The sequence below is a fragment of the Sus scrofa genome, chromosome 7, assembly GCF_000003025.6.
Source record: "Sus scrofa isolate TJ Tabasco breed Duroc chromosome 7, Sscrofa11.1, whole genome shotgun sequence".
Lineage (NCBI taxonomy): Eukaryota > Metazoa > Chordata > Mammalia > Artiodactyla > Suidae > Sus > Sus scrofa.
The window spans coordinates 112,527,218-112,551,147 of NC_010449.5; the positions used below are offsets into that span (position 1 = coordinate 112,527,218).

The window sequence follows — 23,930 nt, forward strand, 5'->3', positions numbered from 1 at the left end:
TTCCCAGGTTAAACGTGGGAGAGATGACTACTAGCATTCCACAGTAAGATCGAGCTTGAGACATTCATCCACTGAAAAGCAAGACAAAAATTCGTTAAAACATGATTAAAATAAGTGGGGAATGAGGGTGACCTGCCAGGTTGAAGACACCAGCTAAATTTAGCATCAGAGCGGGCGAAGGTCAGTGCAGTACTTTGCCTGGTTGAAAGGAACACTTAAGTCTTTGTCAGAAAGCAGAATTTTCCTTCTGAAGGATCTGTTGTTTGAAGCGAAGCCCGCAAGGCTCGCACGGAGTTAAGAACTCAATCGGCCTTGAGCCTAGAGGAGGGGCCGGCTCAGCTTTTCCAAGCTCTAATGGAGGGGGCGGGTGCAGCGCGGCAGCAGCAGCGGTAGCCAATGAAAGAGTCTCCCGATGAGGTCATGGGGTTTCTCGGCGTTTCATTGGAGGACCCCCCACGAAGCTTCGGCGCAGTCCGCTGGGCGGGTTGGCGGGTTGAGGCGCGGGCTCGGGATCCAGCGCTGTCAGGGCGCATCTCCAAACTTTGACCAGCTTTAATTTACCCTGAGCAGCGAACCACGCCGCAAGTCGGCCTCTTCTTGCAGAGAGAAATGGAAATGCCCAGAACAAAAGAGCTCTTATCGCCCCAAAGCCTGGATTTACTTATCCTGAGGTAACCTGAATTTTCTTTGGTGAAAGTGGAAGGCTTGTTTGTTTTGTTTTGTTTTAATCCATACACACTGATTCATTAACCACTTTAACGGTGTAAGGACACTGAGCAAACGTTTGGCTGGTCACCGTTTATTTCCCGATGGTGAGACTCAAGGTTGGGATCAAAGACATTTCGGATGTTTTGAAACATTTTTAAACTGCTTTTTCAAACCGTGGTAAAGAGAGGGATCCGGAATGCTAGTTGCAGACATCAGGCCTCGGCACCCGCCCCCTCATCCCGCCCCAGTCCTTCTGACTGTGGAACCTGCGGATTGAAGAAACTGGCAGGGACTGGGATGTGGACCCCATTTTGGGAACCAAAGCATTTCAAGCATCATCAGTGCTTGTAGTAAATGCAAATTCTCAGACTGTGCCCCTCCAGACCTACTGAATCAGAACCATAAAGGTGGGGTCTGGCCATCTGTGTTTTAAGAAGTCCTCCAGGTGGTTCTGAGGCACTCTCAGGTTTGAGAACTAATTTAAATCAATCCCTGGTAACCCTTGAGGCTGCTCCAGAACAAACTGGAGAGCTACTCTGCAGTCCTTTAACTCCTGCACTGTCAGACTCTTAGGGCTACGTGGGGACCCGTGGTCTGGTCCTTCTAGGTAGAGAATTTTGAAATGCTTGCCCTCTTCTCAACATGGAACTCCTGGGCTCCTCGCCAGGGTTCCTGGCAGCCACTGTGGTTTTGGCTACAAGTAGTTGGACCAAAGGTGCACAGGTGACAGTCCTTCCGTAGAATTGATTGTGAATTGATTGAGTTGGTTTTTGTGAGTGACTAGACCTTAGGGCTGAACTTGGTACCCAAGGGCATCCTTCTTCTGACATATGGCCGAGGGAGCAGAGGACACTGGTCTGCAGAAGGAAGCAGAGGAGTGCAGCAGGCATATAGGTCCAGAGATGGGAGGTGGAGCGAGAATCCACTCCCAGATACCCTCCGGGCCCTGCACTACCAGCCCCTGCCTCCTTCTCTAACTTAACTCAGGCCACTGGCTCTGGTTCACGGACTCCAGGCACATTGTCTGTCTTCAAGCAAGGGTAACACAGGCCTGCCTGAAGCTTTTCGTGGGCCATTTCCTCTGCCTGGAACTCTTGCCCCTTTTCTTTCCCTGGGCCTCATTCCTGACAATCAGGAATGTTCTTAAAGTCACTTCCTCAGAGAGTGACTCTAAAGAGGCCCCTCATCCCGCCACACGCTCTCACACCAGCCTGCCTTAGCATCTTCTTTGTGGGCATCATCCCCAGTGCTAACACATGCATTCATTTGCTTCCTGGTTCACCCCAAGCTCCTTGAGAGCAGGGATCCTGTGGGTTTGTTCATCACCGATCTCTAGGGCCTTCAACGTGGTCTGGCACATACAGTGAGCGCTCAACAAACATTAGCTAAAGGAGTTCCCATAGTGGCTCAGTGGCTAATGAATCCGACTAGGAACCATGAGGTTGCGGGTTCTATCCCTGGCCTTGCTCAGTGGGTTAAGGATCCAGCGTTGCTGTGGCTGTGGCGTAGGCTAGCCTGGGAACCTCCCTTTGCCGCTAGTGCAGCCCTAAAACGCAAACAACAACAACAAAAGCCCCAAAACAAATACCCCTCCCGGCTGACCCCTGTGGATTCCTGAGATTTGCCACCCAAGGACTCTTGAGGGGTTCAGCCTTGTTTTACTGCCCAGGAACCTGAGACCCAGGGTGATGTGAGCACTAAGCCCTTAGTCCTCCACGGCATCCGCAAGGGACTCACCCTCATGACTCTGGATCACAGTCCAGGGCTCTCCCCACTGCAAGGCAGACAAGTCAACCTCAGGCCTTTTCACCTCCTCTTGCAAGCTTTTAATAAATCAGTTTCGTTTTCAAAATACTGCCCAGAATATAGTCTGTGGTCAGCAGAAAGATGCTGACGGCACTGTCTATTCTAAGTAGCTGTCTTATTTTCTGATGAGCTGTAGCGGGAATGGATAGTTTGAATGTCTCTGTTGCTGAAGGAGCGTGGCAGATGTTACAATGGTCCTCACTCCACCCAGATTTCTTTTTTAAGATGTAACATGATATGATCCAGTAATTCCACAGCTGGGTAGTTAACTGAAGAAAATGAAAACACTAATTCAAAAAGATATATGCACTCCATGTCCATTGCAGCATTATTTACGACAATAACCAAGACATGGAAACAGCTTAAATGTCCACAGATGGATGAATGGATAAAGAAAATAAGAAAATGCAAAATAGACGTGTGTGTATGGTATATTATAATTATAATATGTGTATTGGCCATAAGAAAAAATGAAATCCTGTCATTTGCAACGACACGGATGCACCTTGAGGGCATAGTGCTAAATGATATAATTCAGACAGAGAAGGACAACTACCATATGATCTCACTGATATATCAAATTTATTTATTTTGACCGCACCTGCGGCATATGGAAGTTCTCAGGCTAGGGATGGAATTGGAGCTGCAGCTGCCAGCCTACACCAGAGCCACAGCAATGCAGGATCTGAGCCGCATCTGAGGCCTACACCACAGCTTGCGGTAACACCGGATCCTTAACCCACTGAGTAAGGCCAGGGATCAAACCTGCATCCTCATGGATACTAGTCGGGTTCTTAACCCACTGAGCTACAGCGGGAACTCCTAAGTATGGAATTTAAAGCAAAACAAAACAAAGCTTGTAGATACAGAGAAAAGACTGGTGGTTGCCCGGGGTTGGATGTGGGATGGGGCCAAAGAGGAAAGGGGGTTAAAAGGTACAAATTTCCAGCTATAAAATAAGACATGTGTTGTAATGTATGGCATGGTGACTGTAGTTAATATTATATATCTGAAAGTGGGTAAGAGAGTAAATCTTAAAAGTTCTCATCACAAGAAAAAAGTTCTCAACAGTACTTTGCCTGAGAGATTTTTACCCAACTCAGAGATCCTCCTGATTAGGGAAGGCAAGGAGCAAAAAGCATAGAATTACTAGCTGCTCTTACCACTGGCAGGCAGAACAGCCATTTTTCATACCTGTGGCCACCTGGGATCTTTAACTCCCTGTGTCAACCTCCCTTGTGGCTGCAATGAAGATGTGTAACGTCAGCTCCGCCAGAGAGACACCACTCAGAGTCCGGGGCAGCCTCACCCCCGTTCAGTGGAGTTTGTTCTGGCAGCCGTGGGTGCAGGTGGTTCAGGTTCTCCTGGCTGCCTGCACCCAGCCAGGGCAGCAGTGCTTTCTGCCCTTGCCAGGCCAGTCCTGAGGTCATTTCCAGCCTCTGTTGCTGGCTGCCCAGCTTCCCAGTCCTCATACTTTTGGAGAATGTGACCCCATTTCTGCCTAAATCAGCCTGGGTTGGTGTCTGTGACTTGTAATGGTGAACAGGACTGGGGGATGAGGCTTCCCCAAGGAGGCCTGGGCACTGGTAGGGCTGGAAGACTAGGCAGGTGCCCAGTAAAAGAAATGGCATTTGAGGAGTTCCCATGTGGCTCAGCAGAAACAAATCTGACCGGCATCCATGAGGACTCAGGTTCGATCCCTGGCCTCGCTCAGTGGGCAAAGGATCCAGTGTTGCTGTGAACTGTGGCAGTAGCCGGCAGCTTTAGCTCCTATTTGACCCCTAGCCCGGGAACCTTCAAATGCCACAGGTGCAGCCCTAGAAAGACAACCCCTCCCCCCAAAAACAAAAATAAACGGCGTCTGAGCAGGGAGAGGTACTGCCGCACCATTGTCCTTCAGTCTGAGGCACAAGCTGTGTGGAGGGAAGTGAGTCACGTCCCAGGTCAGACAGTCCTCCGGCTCCTCACGGGGGTCACAGGAGTAATGAACCAGCTGGAGGGTTTTCCTGCAAGTCTGGCTTCTTTCCCTTTGCTGCTGCCTGAGCTTTTCATTCCATATTATTGAGCTTTTCCTTTGTGGAAGGGGAAGTCGGGTTAGGAGGAAAAAGGGAGGCTTCCTGAGCCTCTGCATAGGGAGCTTCTCAGGTCTGTTGGCAAAGCCCCAGGGAGCTCCCCACTTTGAGCCCCAGAGTTAGGTCCTCCATCTAAAGTGCTTTTAACTAGAGGTGGATCTTCCTGCCTTCCTGCCTCTTTCTTTCTCTCTCTTTTTCTTCTTTCTTATTGAAGTGTAGTTGATTTACAATATTGCCTTAGTTTCAGGTATATAGCATAGTGATTCTGGTGGTTTTTTTTTCAGATTATATTGCATTATAGGTTATCATAAGATATTGAATATGATTCCCTGGGCTTGACAATAAATCCTTGTTGCTTATCTATTTTATCTATAGTAGTTTGTATCTGTTAATCCCAGACTCCTCATTCATCCCTTCCCCCACCTTTCCCCTTTCGTTTTCCATGTCTATGCATCTGTTTCTGTTTTGCATATAGATTTATTGGTATTGTTTTTTCAATTCCACGTATAGTATTTCTCTTTATCTGACTTATTTCACTCAGCATAATATTCTCTAGATCCATCCATATTGCTGCAAATGAGAATATTTCATTCTTTGTTTATGGCTGAGTAGTACTCTGTATATATACCAGCTCTTCTTTATCCAGTCATTTGTTGTTGGACACTTAGGTTGCTACCATGTCTTGGCTATTGTACGTAGTGCTGCTATGAATATTGGGGGAGCATGGACCTTTTCTAACCAGAATTTTCATTTTTTCCAGATATATACCCAGCAGTGGGATTGCTGGATCATATGGTAGCTCTCTTTTTCGTTTTTTAAGGAACCTCCAGACTGCAGCTAGTGGCTGCACCAACTTCCATTCCCACCATCAGTGTATGAGGGTTCCCTTTTCTCCACACCCTCTCTAGCATTTATTATTTGTAGACTTTATTTTTTTATTGGCCGAACCTATGGCCTATGGAAGCTCCAAAATCAGGGATTGAGTCTGAGCCACAGCTTCGGCAACCCCGGATCCTTTAATCCACTGCGCTGGGCTAGATTTCGAACCCACACCTCTGTAGCAACCTGAGATGCTACAGTCAGATTCTTAACCCACTGCGCCATAGCAGGAACTCCTATTTATAGACTTTTTGGTGATAGCCATCCTGACCAGTGTGAGGTAATACCTCACTGTGGTTTTGATTGCATTTCTCTAGTACTTAGTGGTGTTTTACATCATGTGCCTATGGGCCATCTGTACGTCTTCTTTGAAGAACTGTCTGTTTAGGGCATCTGCCCATTGGGTTGTTTGTTTTTTTAACATTGAACTGTATGAGTGTTTGTGTATTTTGGAAATTAAGCCCTTGTCAGTTGCGTCATTTGCAAATATTTTCTCCCATTCCATAGGTTGTCTTTTTGTTTTGTGGATGGTTTCCTCTGCTGTACAAAAGATTTTAAGTTTGATTAGTTCCCTTTGTTTGTTTTTGCTTGTATTTCTCTTGCTTTGGGAGACTGATCTAAGAAAATACTGTTAATATTTATGACGCAGAATGTTTTACCTATATTCTCTTCTAGGAGTTTTATGGTATCATGTCTTACATTTAAATCCTAAACTCTTTTGTGTTCGTTTTTGTATATGGTATGAGGGAATGTTCTAATTTCATTGATTTACATGCAGCTATACAGCTTTCCCAACACCACTAGAGAGAGACTGTCTTTTCTTCATTGTTAATTCTTGCCCCATTTGTCGTAGATTAATTGATCATAGGTGCATCTGTTTATTTCTGGACTTTTTATTCTGTTCCATTGATCTATATGTCTATTTTTTGTGCCAGTTCCATCTGTTTTGATTATTGTAGCTTTGTGGTATAGTCTGAAGTCTAGAGGGTTATACCTCCAGCTTTGTTCATTTTTCTCAGAATTGCTTTGACCATTCTGGGTCTTTTGAGCTTCCATATAAATTTTAGGATTATTTTTTCTAGTTCTGTGAAAAATGTGATGAGTATTTCAGTAGCAATTGCATTAAATCTTTAGATTGCTTTAGGTAGTATGGCCATTTTAACAATATTGACTCTTCTAATCCAAAAGCATGGGATATCTTTCTACTTCTTTGAATCATCCTCAGTTTCCTTTATCAGTGTTTTATAGTTATCAGTGTATAGGTCTTTCTCCTCCTTGGTTAAGTTTATTCCTAGTTTTTGTAATTTTTTGATGTGATTTTTAAAAACTTTCTGATATTTCATTACTAGTGTAAAGACATACAAGACGTTTCTGTATATTAATCTTATGTCTTACTATCTTGCTGAATTCATTTATTAGTTCTAATAGTCTTTGTGTGGAGAGAACTTTAGGGTTCTCTATATAGAGTTTCATGTCATTTGCAAATAGTGACAGTTTTACATCTTACTTTCCAATTTGGATACCTTTTCTTTCTTTTTCTTATCTTATTGCTGTGGCTAGGACTTTCCAATACTATTTTGAATAGAATCAGTAAGAGTGGGCATCCTTGTCTTATTCCTGAATTTAACAGAAAGGCTTTGAGCTTTTCACTGTTGAACATTATGTTGCCTCTGAGTTTGTTATAAATGGCCTTTATTGTGTTGAGGTTGTGTTTATTGTGTTGAGATGTGTCCCCTCTACCCATTTTAGTGAGAATTTTTTTTTATCATGAATGGATGTTGAATTTTCTCAAATGCCTTTTCTGCATCTGTTGCAATGATCAGTTTTTCTCTTTCCTTTTGTTATTTTGGTATATCACATTGATTGATTTGCATATGTTGAACCATTCTTGTGACCCTGGAATGAATCCACCTGGATCATGGTGTATCATTCTGTTTATGTATTGTTGGATTCAGTTTGGTAATATTTTGCTTCTATATTTATCAAAGATATTAACCTATAATTTTCTTTCTTTGTAGTGCCTTTGATTTTGGTATCAGGGTGATGATGGCCTCATAGAATGAATTTGGGAGTGTTCCCTACTTTTCAGGGGTTTTTTGGAATATTTTGACAAGGGTAGGTATAAGTTCTTTTTTTTTTTCTTTTTTTTTTTTTTTTTGTCTTTTGTTGTTGTTGTTGTTGCTATTTCTTGGGCCGCTCCCGCGGCATATGGAGGTTCCCAGGCTAGGGGTTGAATCGGAGCTGTAGCCACCAGCCTACGCCAGAGCCACAGCAATGTGGGATCCGAGCCGCGTCTGCAACCTACACCACAGCTCACGGCAACGCCGGATCGTTAACCCACTGAGCAAGGGCAGGGACCGAACCCGCAACCTCATGGTTCCTAGTCGGATTCGTTAACCACTGCGCCACGACGGGAACTCCTATAAGTTCTTCTTAGTTATGTTTGGTAGAGTTCCGTAGTGAAGCTGCCTGGTCCAAGACTTTTGTTTGCAGGGAGTTTTTTTGGGGGGGTTTTGTTTGTTTGTTTTTTAAAATGATAGATTCTATTTCATGTCTGGTGAACAGTCTGATCAAATTATCTATTTCTTCTTGGCTCAGTCCTGGCATACTGTATCTTTCTAGAAACTTGTGCATTCTTCTAGTTTGTCCAACTTGTTATCATATAACTGTTCATAGTATTCTCTTATAAGTTTTTGTACTTCTCTGGGATTAGTTGCTATTTCTCCTCTGTCATTTCTTATTTTGTTTATTTGGGTCCTCTCTCTTGTCTTCCTGGTGAGCCTGACTAGAGGTTTGTCAATTTTGTTTATCTTTTCAAAAAACCAGCTCTTGGTTTTCTTGACTTTTTCTTTTGTGGGTTTTCTTAATGTTTTTAGTTTCCTTCCTTCTGCTGACTTTAGGTTTTGTTTGTTCTTTTTCTAATTCTTTTAGGCAATAGGTTAGGTTATTAATTTGAAATTTTTCTTGTTTTTGAGGAAGGCCTTTGTTACTATGAATTTCCCTCTTAGCACTGCTTTTGCTGCAGGAGTAGGTTTTCTTTTTACAAGGAAAGATATAGCTTGAAATTCACACCCCACACCTCCAACACAGCTGTTAACATTTATGCATTTGATGGGAGCAATAAATTCCAGTGTGTCTTCAAAGCTCTGTGTGCATTAGAGCCTCTGGGGGACACCACCCCTGAGTAGCTGAGGCGGGGGGGGGGGGCCTCTAGTGGGACTTCCCACACATGGGCAGGCACTGATGCATACTGGGGGGGGGTGGGCTAGTGATCTGATCCTTTCTTGGGAGTAGAGTTTGAGCAAGCGAGGCAAGCAAAGAGGAAGAAGAGGGTGTGACAGCCTCCAAAAGGCAGGGACAGTCAGGTGCTCTGCAGACAGACAGGCCTCCTCTTCCCTGCTCTCAGGGACTGGGCTGTGGGTCTATCATCTCATCCCTAAGCCCAGTTTAAACCATCAACTTCCACACAGCCCTGTGTGCAGGTCCAGCTGGGAGTTTGATAGGAATTGTGTTGAATCTGAACATCAGTTTGGTGAGTTGACATCTTAGGAATATTAAGTCTCTTCCTGTATACCTCTCCTTATCCCTTGTCTCTGCAGAGTTGCTATTGTTTGAAAGAGGGCAGGGAGCTGTGTTTTCTGGGTTCCCGAAATCATAGAAGAGCTTTTCTTTTTCTCTAGAAGTTCTTGGGGATTGAGGCTCAGCAGCTGGCACCACCATCTTCTGCATGATTGCTGGCATTCCTGGGCCCTGATCTGAATGGAATTTCCTAGGTTTTCTTTCCATCCCAGGCCTGATCAGCAAATGCTCCCAGCCAAGGCCTCAGGAAACTTTTCTCCATTAATAAACCAGTTATATGCTGGTTTTACATGTGGGGCCACAAATATTTTTATTGCACAAATGAGCTAGTCAGGCAAACAATAACCCCAGTGGCTGTTGAAGGGCACCAAAAAAGTTTTCTACCCAAAGGTCTCACCCTTCCTCCCCCACCATCCTTAGAGGTTCTTGGGAAGATGCCTTTGAACGTGCCTGTGTGTCTGAAGATTATATATGAAGCTATGATCTCCTAGCTCAGATTAGTTCATTCTTTCTCTTTTCTTTTCTTTCCTTTCCTTTCCCTTCCTTCCTTCCTTCCTTCTCTCTCTCTCTCTCTCTTTTTCTTCCTTCCTTCCTTCCTTCCTTCCTTCCTTCCTCCCTCCCTCCCTCCCTCCCTCCTTCCATCCTTCCTCCCTTTTACTGCACCTGCAGCATATGGAAGTTCCCAGGCTAGGGGTCTAATTGGAGCTGCATCTGCCAGCCTACACCACAGTCGTCGCAATGCCAGATCCAAGCCATGCCTGCGACCTATGCTGCACTTTGCGGCAGCACCAGATCCTTAACCCACTGATTGAGGCCAGGGATTGAACCTGCATCCTCCTGGATACTAGTCAGGTTCTTAACCCACTGAGTCACAATAGGAACTCCTCAACTTAATTTTTTTCTCCTTCCTCTTGCAGTTGGTAGAGAACTGTCCCTAGAAGAGTGTGGTGTCTCAGGTGGGCTGTGAGAGAAGCAGGGGATGCAGAGCAGAGGGGTGGGAGGGCACCCAGGAGAACCCTCCCTGACATCATGATTTCCCAGGAGACCAGGTCTGAACAATTCACAGCCAATGAGAGCATTAGGGCCAGCGGGAAGTCCTCAGAGGACAGAGGGTCAAACAACACAGAGGAAGAAACCAGGTCAGGACATCAAAGGGACACGTTTGCAGTCTGGAAGGAAGTGTTGTGTGTAAGACTTGAGCCCAGGGCTCCATCTCAGTCCCTCTCTATGCTGTGCCTGCCTTCCTGCCACGGACAGGCCGTTCCTTCCTGCCTGGGACAAAGCTGGATGCTGGGAACATGCCCTGGGGAGCTGACAGCTTAATGCGGAAGAGAGGGGTTATGTGTCATTTACTTACAGTTGCTAGTTATGTTAGGAAGATGCGTGGGGTGCTGAACTAGGCTCTTCAACCCAGCCTGTGGTCCAGGAAGGCTCTAGAGGGAGACCAGTGATCCGAGGGCCCTGGGATGGGGCTGGGGACAAGGGAAGCGTGGGACAGGTGAAGGGCAGGGGAGGTCTGTCAGAAAGGGGTTGGGAAGTGCTGGGGGGAGAGCGGGAAGGGCAAGGCTCGCAGGGGGCCAGGGCCTGGTGTGCTGTGAGGTGGAGAGGGCAGCAGCACCCCCTGGGTGCTGGGGCTTCTTTCAGGCACCAGATGGGAGCCACAAAGGGTCTCAGGGAGCAGATGGGAGCTTCAGTGGGAATGAGGCACGATCAGATTTGAATTTGCAGATGGTCATTGAAGGGGAGGTCCACCTCTAAAACCCCTGACCATGAGGAGTCCCCTCTGTGGTGCAACGGGATCAGTGGCATCTTGGGAGCACTGGGGCTCAGGTTCAGTTCCCGGCCTGGTACAGCAGGTTGGGGATCTGGCATGGCTGCAGCCGCAACTTAGGTTGGGACTGTGGCTCGGACCTGATCCCTGGCCCGGGAACTCTACTTGCTGGCAGGGTGACCAAAAAGTAATAATTAAAAAAAAAACCAAAAAACCCTGACCATGGAGCCACTCAGGAGAGCCTCTGGGGAGGCTGGCTGCACCCTCTGCAAGCAGATCTGTGGCCCTTGCATAGAAACCACAGCCCAGGCGTCTCTCATTCACTTAAGAACAGGGGACATCGAAGCCTACTCTTCACCCTGTGTTTCAGGGCATTTTCTTGGTTCCCAGAGGCACCCTGGTTTGGCCTTCTCTGAGCCAGAGATCCAGGACATCAGAGCACACAGGCATTTCTGGGCTGGCTGGTCCCTACCTTGTACCTCTGAGGCGGATGTGCTGTTTTCTCTCAGGCCTTTTTTCCATCTCTCCAGAATTTCGGGAAGGATACAGAGCTACCTTCTGACAAGGGGAGAATGCTCTGGTCAAAGGGGTCCAGCTGCAAGGACAGAAGATGCTGTGAGGGATGCTATGAACAGACAGAAGCAGCTCTGGGACCCATCCCTTTGTCACGAAGCTGGGTTCCAGTCACCCATGCTCCTCCTCTGTGGCCTCTTCATTTGAGGTGTCTGTGTACAAGGTTGGGAATGATGTCTGACTGTCTTTTTCTCTCTCTTAGGAAAATTTCTAAACCACAACAAACAAAACCAACCAGCAAACCAACGTGATGTCCAGGGAGGGGCTATCTCTGGGGGTCTTTCTACCAGACGATGGGTAGTCAGTTAAACTTTCTGAGCCTCCGTTTTCTTGCTTGTAAATATTTCTTGACCCCAGAGTATCTCAGAGTAGGAGTGTCTGGACACCCCATGCTGGTCAGTGGAAACTCAAGTGCATTGAGACCACGGCCCTTCCCGGTTATCCAGTGATTTCACTGGGAGGGTTTCCCATGGATGCAGAAGAGTTGGCCCTGAGCTTCCGAGGGGCTATGTCCACAACGTCACAGGGCAGCTCAGGGCCCAGCCTGAAATCCCAGGAAACATCCATTTATCCAAGAGCAGTCATCAGGAAACAGGATTTTATTCATTTATTCCATTTTTTCCAAGAACCTCTGGAAAGAAAACTATAAAATGGCGTGACGACACAGGAGTTTGTCAGTTTTTCCTTCATGCTCCTGTCAATAGTCTGTGATCTTTAGCAGTTTAACACATAAGACACAGACAGTGTTTCTAAGTTTATACAGGGGCCTTGATTTCCCAGGGAAACTAGGAAAGCCCATTATTTCACACGTGGTCCATGATGAGCAGGTCTGCTTGTGGCTGTGAAGGCTGGGCCGCCCCATGAAGCCTCCTCAGAGAATGTATGGCCCCTAGTTACAGTGGTGACATAATTACTTCTCGAAAAGTATGATGTGCTCATAATGATGGGGAGACCGGATGCGACCTTTGGCCGAGGCACTGAGTCATGCTCTTTCAAGCTGTGAAAAGAAAGACAGGGACTCTAGCTTCAATAGACTGACGCACCAACGCAACCCTGCTGTGATTTGCTTTCCTTTCTTTCTCAAGGATGGACATTTCTTTCCAAAGGCATCTACGAAGCCTTTTTTCAAGCTTTTTCTCAGAATAAAAGCCTCATTGTTGGATGCAATTTTTTTTTTTATTACTCAAATGAATTTATCACATCTGTAGTTGTGTACTGATCATCACAATCCAATTTCACAGGATTTCCATCCCACAAGCCAAGCACTGGGTGCAGCGTCTTGACAGTAAATGGCAAAAGTCATTCCATTATTCTGCATTACCACCGGCAATTGCCCAACCCAGAGTGGGGGTGCGGGGGCCGTGTGTGAAGGTGGGGGGCGCCAGAAGGTGGTTCCACGGAGAAGTGGCCTCAGGAGCACAGAGCCAGTTTGCCATACTCAATCCTCACCACTTTGCCTTAGAGTTCGAACATGTTTTGAACTGCCCGAAAGCACTTTGCAAAGATCTGTTTCGGTTTCTCTCCATTTTAATTTTCTTGACTTCAATTCCCTGAGTAGTTATTATGCAGCTACTCAGTATTCCTCACGGTGCTGGACCGCCTCCCGCCCTCTGGCTGCTCCTCACCCCCCATCCCTTGTTAGTACAGGACACCCCCACAGTGGGAGTCCCTGCTCGGCCGAGTCTGCGGATGGGTTCGGTGCCACAGGTCACTCATTCCACAGGCTCGTGTCCCCAAAGGCCTGCTGGCTCGCGTGAGTGAGCACACACAGCCCTTGAACTTTGTACCATCTGCTCACTCCTCCTCAGGATCGCCTGGGTTAAAATCTTCATCCTCGGGCAGCTGCCTCTCACCATCCATCATGTCTCCCTTACCAGTTGTTTAGGGATTTTTGGGGTTTTTTTTTTTTGGCTTTTTGCCTTTTCTAGGGCCGCACCCTTGGCATATGGAGGTTCCCAGACTAGGGGTTGAATCAGAGATGCAGCTGCTGGCCTACACCATAGCCACGGCAATGCCAGATCCAAGCCGCATATGTGACCTACACCACAGCTCATGGCAACACCGGATTCTTAACCACACTGAGCAAAGCCAAGGATGGAACGTGAATCCTCATGGATACTGGTCAGGTTCTTAACCCAAAGAGCCACAACGGGAACTCCTCAGGCATTTAATATAGACTTTACAGCAGAAAGAAGTATCACAGAGAATATCCCAGTTTTCTGTGATGAAAGGATAACATGACACCTATTTTGCAGGCGGGGAAACTGAGGCCCAGACCAGTTGGACCCTCCAGCAGTCGAGACACAGGCAGGACCGAAGAGTCAAATCAACCTTGCTGAGAAGGTAGGATTTTGAGGCATAGTTTTCCTTGACCTCCCACCAGATGCTGACTCTGTTTTCTTGCTAGGCTGGTCCATCCACTTATTTGCTTGTCTTTTAGCCACGTGTGGTCACACCACATTGTGCAATGCAGGGATCTGGGCTGGCCTTCACCTGGGTTTCCTATGCGTTCCACGGCAGCGCCGGCTGCAGCCTCACGCTGCCCCAAGGTCCAGTCTGGACGAACTGACTGCTGGTTTTGCTCAGCTGTACCATCTGTGACCATGAAAGTCTGAGAGAATAAACAGAATCATATTTATGAGAAACACCCATGGGTGCTTTCCATATATCTTATTTATTATCTCGTTGCAAAAATGAGATTCTTGACCTCAGTTCAGGCATGTGGCTTGGCACTGTTTACAGCTAAATCTTCTGCAAAATTAACATGCAGATGGGGGCAGCAGCAAGCCAGAGCCACCAGCTATGGGTCATCAGGTGGCCCAAGGTCATCCCCTTCACTTCGCTCCTCTGCCTGGCAGCTTAGCGCCCAGCCTTTGGCATCACCTGGGGATTACTTCTTCTTTGTTTTATAAATAGCCAAACATGGACCTGGGGTAGCTGTTAATCCCAGGGCTGGCCCTGAGATTTCAGAATCATATCTTCTTCAGATTAAGCGGACAGGGCACAAAGCGTCGCTGACCAAAGTTTAAAAAATGCAGACTCCAGAGTTCCTGTTGTGTCTCAGCAGAAACAAATCCAACTAGGATCCATGAGGATGTGGGTTAAGGATCCGGCATTGCCTTGAGCTGTGGTGTAGGTCACAGGTGTGGCTGTGGCTGTGGCTGTGGCTGTGGCTGTGGCGGAGGCCAGCAGCTGCAGCTCTGATTCACCCCTAGCCTGGGAATTTCCATATGTCGCACGTGCAGCCCTAAAAAAAGAAAAAAAGAAAAAAAAATGCAGAATGCAAAGCACAAGTCTGGTTTCGTGAGTGTAGCTGGATTTGAGAATTGATCAAAGAGGGAAGCATGCTAAAAACAGCCCTCACCCCCTAATGTTGTTTATATTATCCCGGATCCCTGGCCCTCCTCCCCTGCTCTCCAGGGATTCTTCGTGGTAAAAGGACACTTCTTCCATTTGGTAGGTTTCAGGGCCCAGAGAAAGGGAGGCGAAGGGGATGGGAATGGAGAGCACGGGCTCCAGGGGCAGGAGGATGGGCTGTAATTTCCAAGACATCGAAAAGGACCCAGAATACAAAACAGCTGTGCCACAAGGTGGTAAACACTGACCAGCCTTCCTTCTCAGCGAATTAATATGCCGTTGCTCTTTGTTATTTTCTTAGTGCATCAAGTTTAAAACCAGACCTTCGAAAGGACGTCCTGCAGTTTTAAACATGATGCAAAATATAAACAAATTACTGCACTGGACACCGCCCAGCTGCGGGGAATCCAAAAGTCAACGGTAAACAAATGAAGCTTTACTTTGGGACCCAAGCATCTAAGTTGAGGACACATTTATTTCCCTCGCAAATTTTGGTTTTAGCTGGGGGAGCTCAAGATCAGAATGTCCATCAGAAAAGCCCCCAGGGCAATGGTTCCAGGCAGGGCCACTCCCAGAGGTCGGTGCGAAGAGGCAGAGCTTTGCTCATTTCTGGGGGTACTGGGACACAGGCATTGTTTGTTGCTGGCTTTGAAGGGGCGTCTCCTGTGTGTTGTGTTCATTTGGCGACAGTAAAGCTTGTCTCGCCCAAGGCAGGGAACAAGACATCACCGCCGGATGCTGTGTTTCACCAAGTCAGAGAAGCAAGGGACAGCTCGCTCCGTAGGGAGACCGAGCGGTGGGGTCACGGCCAAACCCAGGGCTGGAGATGGGCCTGGGGCGGGGGGTGTTTCCTGTTGCTGCTGTAATGGTCTTCATGAACGAAGTGGCTTAAAACAACACAAGTTTAATTTTTGTTGTTTTATTTGAAAACAGATTTATTGAGATATGATTAACCCAGCATACGGTTCACCCATTGAAGGTATACAATTCAGAGGTTTTTCGTGTATTCACAGATATGGGTAATCATCACCATAGCCAAAGATAAAACATTTTTCCTTGCTTTGGAAAGCAAACCCTGTACCCTTTAGCTCTCACTCCCATATATCCCGACCCCCTGGTCCTGGGCATCCCCAAGTCTACTTTCTATCTGGGGCTGGGAACAAAGGTGTGCCTCCCTCTAAGTGACACCCTCTGTTTTGGAGCTGAGTGCTCGGTGGGGCCGGGGGTAGGCAGTAGCCTCAGGTCCCCTAGGCTGGCCTCTCCCGGCACGGAACTCTGCCTTAGGAGCCTGGCAAGGCATTTGGGCCCCGATGTGCTCAGTGCACCATCCCCTGGTGGAGCCCCCATACCGGGCACGGAACGAGGCCCCAGCTCCCATCTGCAAGTCCCCAGAACTTGGCCTTGGCAACGGGAACCTGGGGCAGGGTGAGAAATGCCAACATCCTACCCTTCCTGAGAAGAGAGGCCTCCATCCGGGAGCTGGGGGAGAGGGAGCCCCGTGTTCTTGGCTGCATCATTCTGGAGTGGCGTTTCCACCCTGCTGACTGGAGGTCCAAAGTCCAAAGTCAATCTCACTGATCTAAGTCAAGGTGTCAGTTGGACTGGCTCTTCTTGGAGCCTCTTGGGAGAATCTATTTCCTTGCCTTTCCAGAGACCACCTCTATCCTTAGGCTTCTGGGCCCTTTCTCTGACTTCTAAGCCAGCAGGGTAGTGTCTTCTCTGACCTCTTGCTTCTCTTATAAAGACCCTTATGATGACATCAGGTCCACCTGGATAATCCTGGATAATCCCCCTTCTCAAGACCAGGAAGTTTCCTTTTGCCACACAAGGCACCACATTCCCAGGTTCTGAGGTTAGGACATGGCCATTGGGGTGGGGGTGGGGGGCACTGTTCTGTCTATTGCAGGATGAGGAGAGAAGAGAGACAATGGTGGCCTCCAGCTCCAAGACTGGCACTTTCACCCCCAGCCCAGCTTGGCTCCTTCACCCAGCCGGGAGATGCCTGCCGCCTCCAATACGGTGGGACCACTGCCTTTCCCAAACACTGCTCACCACCGTGCTGGGTTCCATCCTTACCTGGACTGTTGGCAGAGACCAGCCTTGGTCTTCTCGAGTCTAGGTGACAGTGACTACTGTGCACTGAACACCTACTGTGCACCAGGCTTGGTTTGAATCCGTATGACTACTCTTTGAGGAGAGAGTGTTATACTCATTTTAGAGATGAAGAGACTAAGGCTGGCGAGTGCAACTCACCCAACACCACTCAAATGGGGGAATGTGGAATTACATGTGTGGAGATTTTAAAATCAATTTTATTTTATTTCTGCCTTTATTATGCCCGCTTCCATTGTTTTTATTAGTATTTGTCCACAAAGTCTTTGATATTCCTCCTTCAAAAGGGGAACCTCATTCTCCTCCCCTTAGCGTGGCTGTACTTGTTTGCTGGCTTCTTGAGAATATAATGTCTATGACATCTGAGACTAGGACAGCAAAGGAACTGTGGCCTCTTCCTTGCTTTCTCGTAGGCACTTAGCTCAGGGGAAGCCAGGTGCATGGTGTAAGGACATTTAGGCAGCCCTACTGAGAGCTGAGTGAAGCATTCTGGAAGAGCCAGCCCCAGTCAAGCACTCAAATGATGGCAGCCCAGCCACCCTCTTAACCCATGAGAGACGCCGGTTGGAGCCAGGACCATCCAGTTAAGCTGCTCTGGAATTCCTTTTTCTTTTTAAATCTTTTTCCCCTTTTTTCTTTTTATGCCACACCTGCAGCATATGGACGTTCTCAGGCTAGGGGTCAAATAGGAGCTGCAGCTGCCGGCCTGTGCCACCAGCCACAGCCACAGCCACAGCCACGCCAGATCTGAGCAGCATCTGTGACCTACACTGCAGCTTGCAGCAATGCCAGATTCTTAACCCACTGAGCGAGGCCGGGGATGGAACCCGCGTCCTCAGGGACACTATGTCGGGTTCTTAACCTGCTGAGCCACACCAGTAACTCCTTCTCCCTCCCTTATGATCTCTCCAGGGCTGGTTTCTTCTAGAGCCTTCAGGCCATGGCAGGGGTTCTTTCAAGAAGGGTAATGAGTGGGCAGCTAGAGGACCAGACCTTTAGAGAACTTTGTGTAGGAAAAGCTTCCTCCACTTTGAAGGCATTGCAGAGCCACACAGGCAAAGCGCAGGCAAGAGAATAACAGATACCCACATTCGGTTACCTATACACAATTTCAGGACACTCGAGTTAATTTGAGCCATTCTCCTAAGACATAAAATTACTGAGATCTGCTGTTGTGTTTCTCGCATGATCTTAGTTCCCAAACCCAACATACTCTAAACCCCTCTCCTTCCCAATCTCCCCTACCCCCCAAATCCAAATCAGATATCAGGTATTTATATACTGACAGGTTTATTTTTTCCTTAAAGCTTGAACAAATACATCTTTCCACACAGTTGGTAGAATTGGTAGAGAAGTAAGCCCTTACTGCTTTACATAAAACTTTCTGGCCAAAATCCAAAGTCCATCCACTTTTTTGATACATGTGTGTTTTCCATGTTTTCCAGTCCTCACAACCCATCGAGACCTGTCTGAGCGGAGGGAGAGCTAACTTTGAGAGCAGGAAGGGACAATAACACGTGCCTTTTGCAAGTATTAAAGACAAGCAGCTGTAGGATTCTGAGAATTCTCAGTAAATAGTTCATAGGATTCTGAGAATTCTCAATAAATAGTTCATAGTATACAAATGCTTAACTCCATAGCGTTTACCTTTAATCAATGGCAGTACCAGTTATCACTATAATAAAGGATTCAAGGGACATTCAAGGGGCTACACATATTTATAGCAGCAAGAGACATGTATCATTTAGCCCTTCTAATAATCCCCAAAGAGGGAAAAAGTTCATTATAAATTGATACTTGACGATTCTAGCCCAGCTAGTGTTAATCAGGTTTTAAAAATCTACCATAAAGTGTTATAAATATGGGATTCAGGAAAGCAGCCTAAGAAAAGCTTCTGCTTACCTAATTCAGGAGGTAACAAGCTACTCCCTTTGAGGAGAATTCATGCTAGATTAATATTACTAAAAACAATGGAAGATGGCATCAAGGCAGGCATTAAATAAAATTTGTCCTTGATAGGAGAATCATTTTGCATTGTAAGAGTGTCTTAGGTTCTTTTAGATAGACAGAAAAAAAAGGTCATGCAAATTGTGAGTTTTAACTGTAATCACATGCTAATTGAGGGACTGTCAAAGGTTTGCCCCAGAAGGACCTTTTCAAAGAGGTTAAAAACTTATTCTAATTAACATACAAATTGAGGCTTACAACCCAAAGAAGGCAAAACCCTCTACTCTTAAAGCAAACCCTATCTATAGATGTCACAGAAAAGAAATGTTTGCTTCTTTCTTGAATGAAAAGGAATTTTCCATATTGGAAAACTGGGGGTACAGTGAGAGAGGGGGAGACAAAGAGACAGAGATCCAGGTAAAGAACCTGATTAAGGCAGGCAGAACATGACAAAGATCAACCGAGGAGGAATACAAGTAAGCGTGCCAAATACAACAGTTCCCTCCTTTGATGAGTGAGCTGGTGGGGGATGGAGGTAGCTTCAGGAACCTTCCCCCGGCCGCCTGGGAGTCTGAATATCACAGCTGCTGCTCCTCTATTCAGGGAATGATGAATTAGCCACTGCTTATCAGGCAACTAACAGAGCCAGCAATAAAAAGATTGCAAAGACACTGTCAGAAACAGCCCTTTTGAAACCGGAAACAAAGTTTTGGCCAGAGGTGAACATGCACTCATATGTCTGAAAAAAGAAGTTTTTAAGAGGCTGGGGGTGGTGGTGGTGGGGGCAGCGCGTGGCGGCACCGACTACAGGTCTTTTATTTTAGAAACATATCCACTTCAGTTGGTGATTTTTCTGTCTTAAAGACCACCTTGGACTGCTACATAGCTAATATGACCGGACAGCAAAGAGCTGTTTAAAACTGTCTAAAATGTTAAGTGGGTGGGTATCTACAGATAATCCCTGGCCCAGGGTTTCAAGTCTAAGGCTGCTTCATTTTCATATGGTGACAGGGTAACCTGGATTGCAGCAAGGCAGCAAGAATAAGAAGGAATACCTCGGGGAGAGAGAAAGGATAAATGAGAGAGGAGAAAGAGAGAAAACAGAAATGAAAGCCAAACAAAAAAATACAATTAAAGTGACTTACTTTGTTGATGCCAATTTGGGCCAGTTAGCAAAACCACAGCATTATCATTTGTCAAAGACGCAACAAAGGGTGGATTTAAACATCAAAGTTAGATATGTCCCTAAACCTGACCTGCTAAAGCCAAATCAGCATATTATTTCAAAGCCCTCTTACCTGGCAGCTGGTGCTATGCTAGAATGCTTTCCTTGTCTCTTGCTGTGTGTCTCCTGTCTCTTGGAAGCATGCTCCTTGGAAGTATAGGGAATTCCTATCCTGGCGCAGCGGTAATGAACCTGACTAGGATCTATGAGGACATGGGTTCGACCCCTGGCCTCGCTTGGAGGGTCAAGGATCCAGCCTTGCTGTGAGCTGTGGTGCAGGTTGCAGACTCGGCTCAGATCCTACGTTGCTGTGGATGTGGTATAGGCTGGCAGCTGTAGCTCCAATCGATCCCTAGCCTGAGAATTTCCATATGTCGCAGGTGCAGCCCTAAAAAGCAAAAAAAAAAAAAAGGGAAATACAGTTTCAGGACATCGGGACCCTCTTCTCTACTCTGGGGTCCCTTCAGCTTCCCCTCCCCCAGAGTTCCTAACAGCACTACCAGGCATTGCCCTGGAAGGAATGGCTTACAATTGGCCAATAGGGCCCTGCTGGGGAGCACTGAGAACTCCGACCCAGTATTCTGTGATAATCTATGTGGGAAAAGAATCCAAGAGAATGGATATGTGTATATGTATGACTGGGTCACTTTGTTGTACAGCAGAGGTTATCACAGCCTTGTAAATTAACGATACTTCAATAAAACTTAAAAATAAGTAAGAAATGGGAATCAATCCAGTTGTCTTACAGAAGTCACGATTTCAGCCCATTTAAAAAATTGACGTTCTTCCCCTCTTTGCTATCATAAAGGCTAAATGGAAGAAGATAGAAATAAAAAGGAAGAAAATATTGTCCCATTACATTAAGAAAATGGAGAAAACCAATCAATGGGGGAAACCACGCCGAAAACAAACATAAACCCAGAAAACGATACAAATCTAAGCCCTTTCAATAAGGATGGTGTTCAATACAAAATTTGAAATGCTTGTATCTGCTCAGGTGAACACATGACTAGTTCCAAGTTTGAGGAAATTCTTGAACAAAAAGTGCACATCAAAGCAGTGAGCTGGCAGTACACCCTTCCTTCCCCAAAAAGTTTTCAGGAAGAGGCTGCACAGCCATCAGTTAGTGATGTCACCAGGAAGGTATCTGGCTTCCGGTAGGAAATTGCTCTGGATGAGCTTTAGGATTCTTAAAACTCTAAGGTTCTGGGATATGCTGAAAATAATGACCATGGTTTGACCTGATCAACCACGAGGCCCTCTGAAAGAATGAAATCAACTCAAATAGCAAGACATTCTACAAGTTAGCTGAGTGTAATGATATATTTTAAACCCACACTCAGACCTATAACCTACACTATAAATTTTTACCAGTACTATTTGATGACCTTAAGCATTAAAAAATCTATATAACTAAAAAACCCCTATTATCAGTTTCTACTTCAAGATGCTAGTTGATAGCCACTTTACAGAACCAGGCAAAGACACAACTGAACTGTGATGTAACAGATTGTCAGTATTAAATAATAGCTTCATCTCTATTCTGCCCATTTCTGGGATCAATGCACCTTCTAAATTTTTTCCCCTTCTACCTTAATGGATCCTTCCGCATGCTGCTGAGGTAGGGGAGGAGAGGTATAATTATTCTCATTTTACAGATGAAGAAACAGAGGCATAGAGAGACTGAGTGTCTGGTTGGTCTGGAATATCAGTACTAAATTGCCTTCCCACCTCCTTTTTGCAAAATCGTCAGCATGAAGAGTCATACATAATACATTTTACTCTTCAATTAAAGCCAAGGGTTCAGGGAAGAAAGGAGGGAGAAAGTGAGCTTTTTTGGGTAACCCTGTTTTCTTTTAGAGGACAAATGTGCTTTTCTTAAGACACTGCTAAGTGTAAGTATTAAAAACTGAACACTGAGAAACAAAGCTGGGGCACTGACAAAGCCACGTGTGAAGGCGGGCTTTCTGCCGTATTATTCAGAGCTTCCTGAGACTTCGGCTCTCCCAAGAGGCTCACTGTACAAGAGTCAGCTTTGCATCCAACTTCAACACGCAATGTTTCCAGTCATCCCAGAGCTCTTTTGGACAAAACAAGCTAATTGAAGAATACCTTGGTCAATATAAAGAAATAGTATTATTTGATGACCATCCTAGAATATAGAAACATAGCTTTATGCCCAAGCAATTCATCGACAAAAAGGTTAAGAATGGAAATCTATAATGGTTCCTCAGTTCTGTGGCTCATAAGCAAAACATTAATTTCCAATATCTAAATACCTTCAGAGGAGGAAATATTTTTGGATTGGTCCGGTCACATGAAATCTGTTCACATAAGATCTGATGTGAAAACTTTCAATAGAAAGTGCTCCGTTTAACAACAGACTGGCACATCTGCATGGTTGGCATCTGATGCTGTGATAAAGGAATGCTAATTCTGAGTCTGCCATAGAGAGGCATATGTACAATTTTTATTTTCTCCATATTAAAAATATTTCTTTAAACAAAAATAAATTCCAGTCAGCCTCTTCTAAGGAAGGAGGAAAATTATTAAGTTTTCAAAACAGTCACAATGAAAAGACCAGAATATTAGCAAAAACTGTTAGATATGCTTGTCATTCTTACATGTAAGATGAAGTCACTATGATGCTTTGCTTAATTTGTTTATCTCCCAATATAGGCTTTGAAAAACTCCTCTAAAGGCCACAACTTTGTAAGGGACGTATATGGTTTCATGATATTTCTGCTCTAGAAACTTCTTAGGTTAGCACTCCCCCCCACACACAAAAACCCCAAAACCAACCAAACAAAAAAATTCAAAGACCCAAAACCAACCGAGCAGAAATTGACTAATCAAACTCAAGTTTCCCATGAAGGTACCAACAATGAAGTAGCTAATTAAAAAAATAAAGTGTCACATTTATAAAGCCTAGAGAAAATCAAGTTAACAAAATGCATTCCTTACTTAATCTTCAAAAACAAATTACTACTGCTGCATGTTTTAAATCCCCAAGTTTAGGATTCTGAAGTCTTTGTAATAAATCAAAACCATAACCATCTTTAAAGCTATGTTAAAATAATCCTGGAACTCTGGAATGTTATCACCTCTTAGGGATATACTGGTTCTTTAGGACACCAATCTGGTGTTGATAATTTGAACTATTTGTATCCGTATCTTTCATTTAAAAAGAAACAGAATACAGGCATTCCCATTGTGTCTCAGTGGTAACTAGTATCCGCCTAGTACCCAACTAGTATCCTTGAGGACTCGGGTTTGATCCCTGGCCTTGCTCAGTGGGTTAAGCATCTGGTGTTTCCATGAGCTGTGGTATAGGTTGCAGATGCGGCTTGGATCTGGTGTTGCTATTGCTGTGGCTGTGGTGTAGGCTGGCAGCTGCCATTCCAATTTGACCCCTACCCTGGGAACTTCCATATGCTGCAGGTGCTGCCCTAAAAAACAAACCAAACCAAAACAACAGCAACCAAAAAAATGAATACAGATCCCTTACACCCTGTGGTTGATTGATCATACATACCAGAGAGTAAGTACTTCAGTATTGGTAGGGGTCACAGCAGGGCAGAGAGTTGATTTAAGGAATGGATCTTATGACTTAGGTGCTGTGAGCCCCCAATATATGTGTGTATACACAGAGGTTCACATACACACAGAGGTACCTTTTGCTGAATTATTTGACACTTTTAAAGTCTAATTAGTTGTTTTCAGAGTAGCTAGACAAAAGAAAAGTTTCATATGGTATCTCAACCAGTGAATAAAAAGGTTTATAACTCTCATGTTGCTAGAACCTTTGCATTCACGGAGTATACATAAATTATTGAGGATAAAAATATTTTAAATGTGTGCAGTGGCGTCAAGGGAGACAGTATCGCTTCTGCCTACAGCA

At 45.6% G+C, this 23,930-nt stretch overlaps 1 long non-coding RNA gene across 1 annotated transcript; it reads left to right on the forward strand.

Moving 5' to 3' along the window:
* On the forward strand, positions 442–23,319 carry LOC102168159. Its single transcript, XR_001303066.2, has 3 exons — positions 442–671; positions 13,644–13,731; positions 15,047–23,319. It is a non-coding gene; the product is annotated as an uncharacterized LOC102168159 (long non-coding RNA).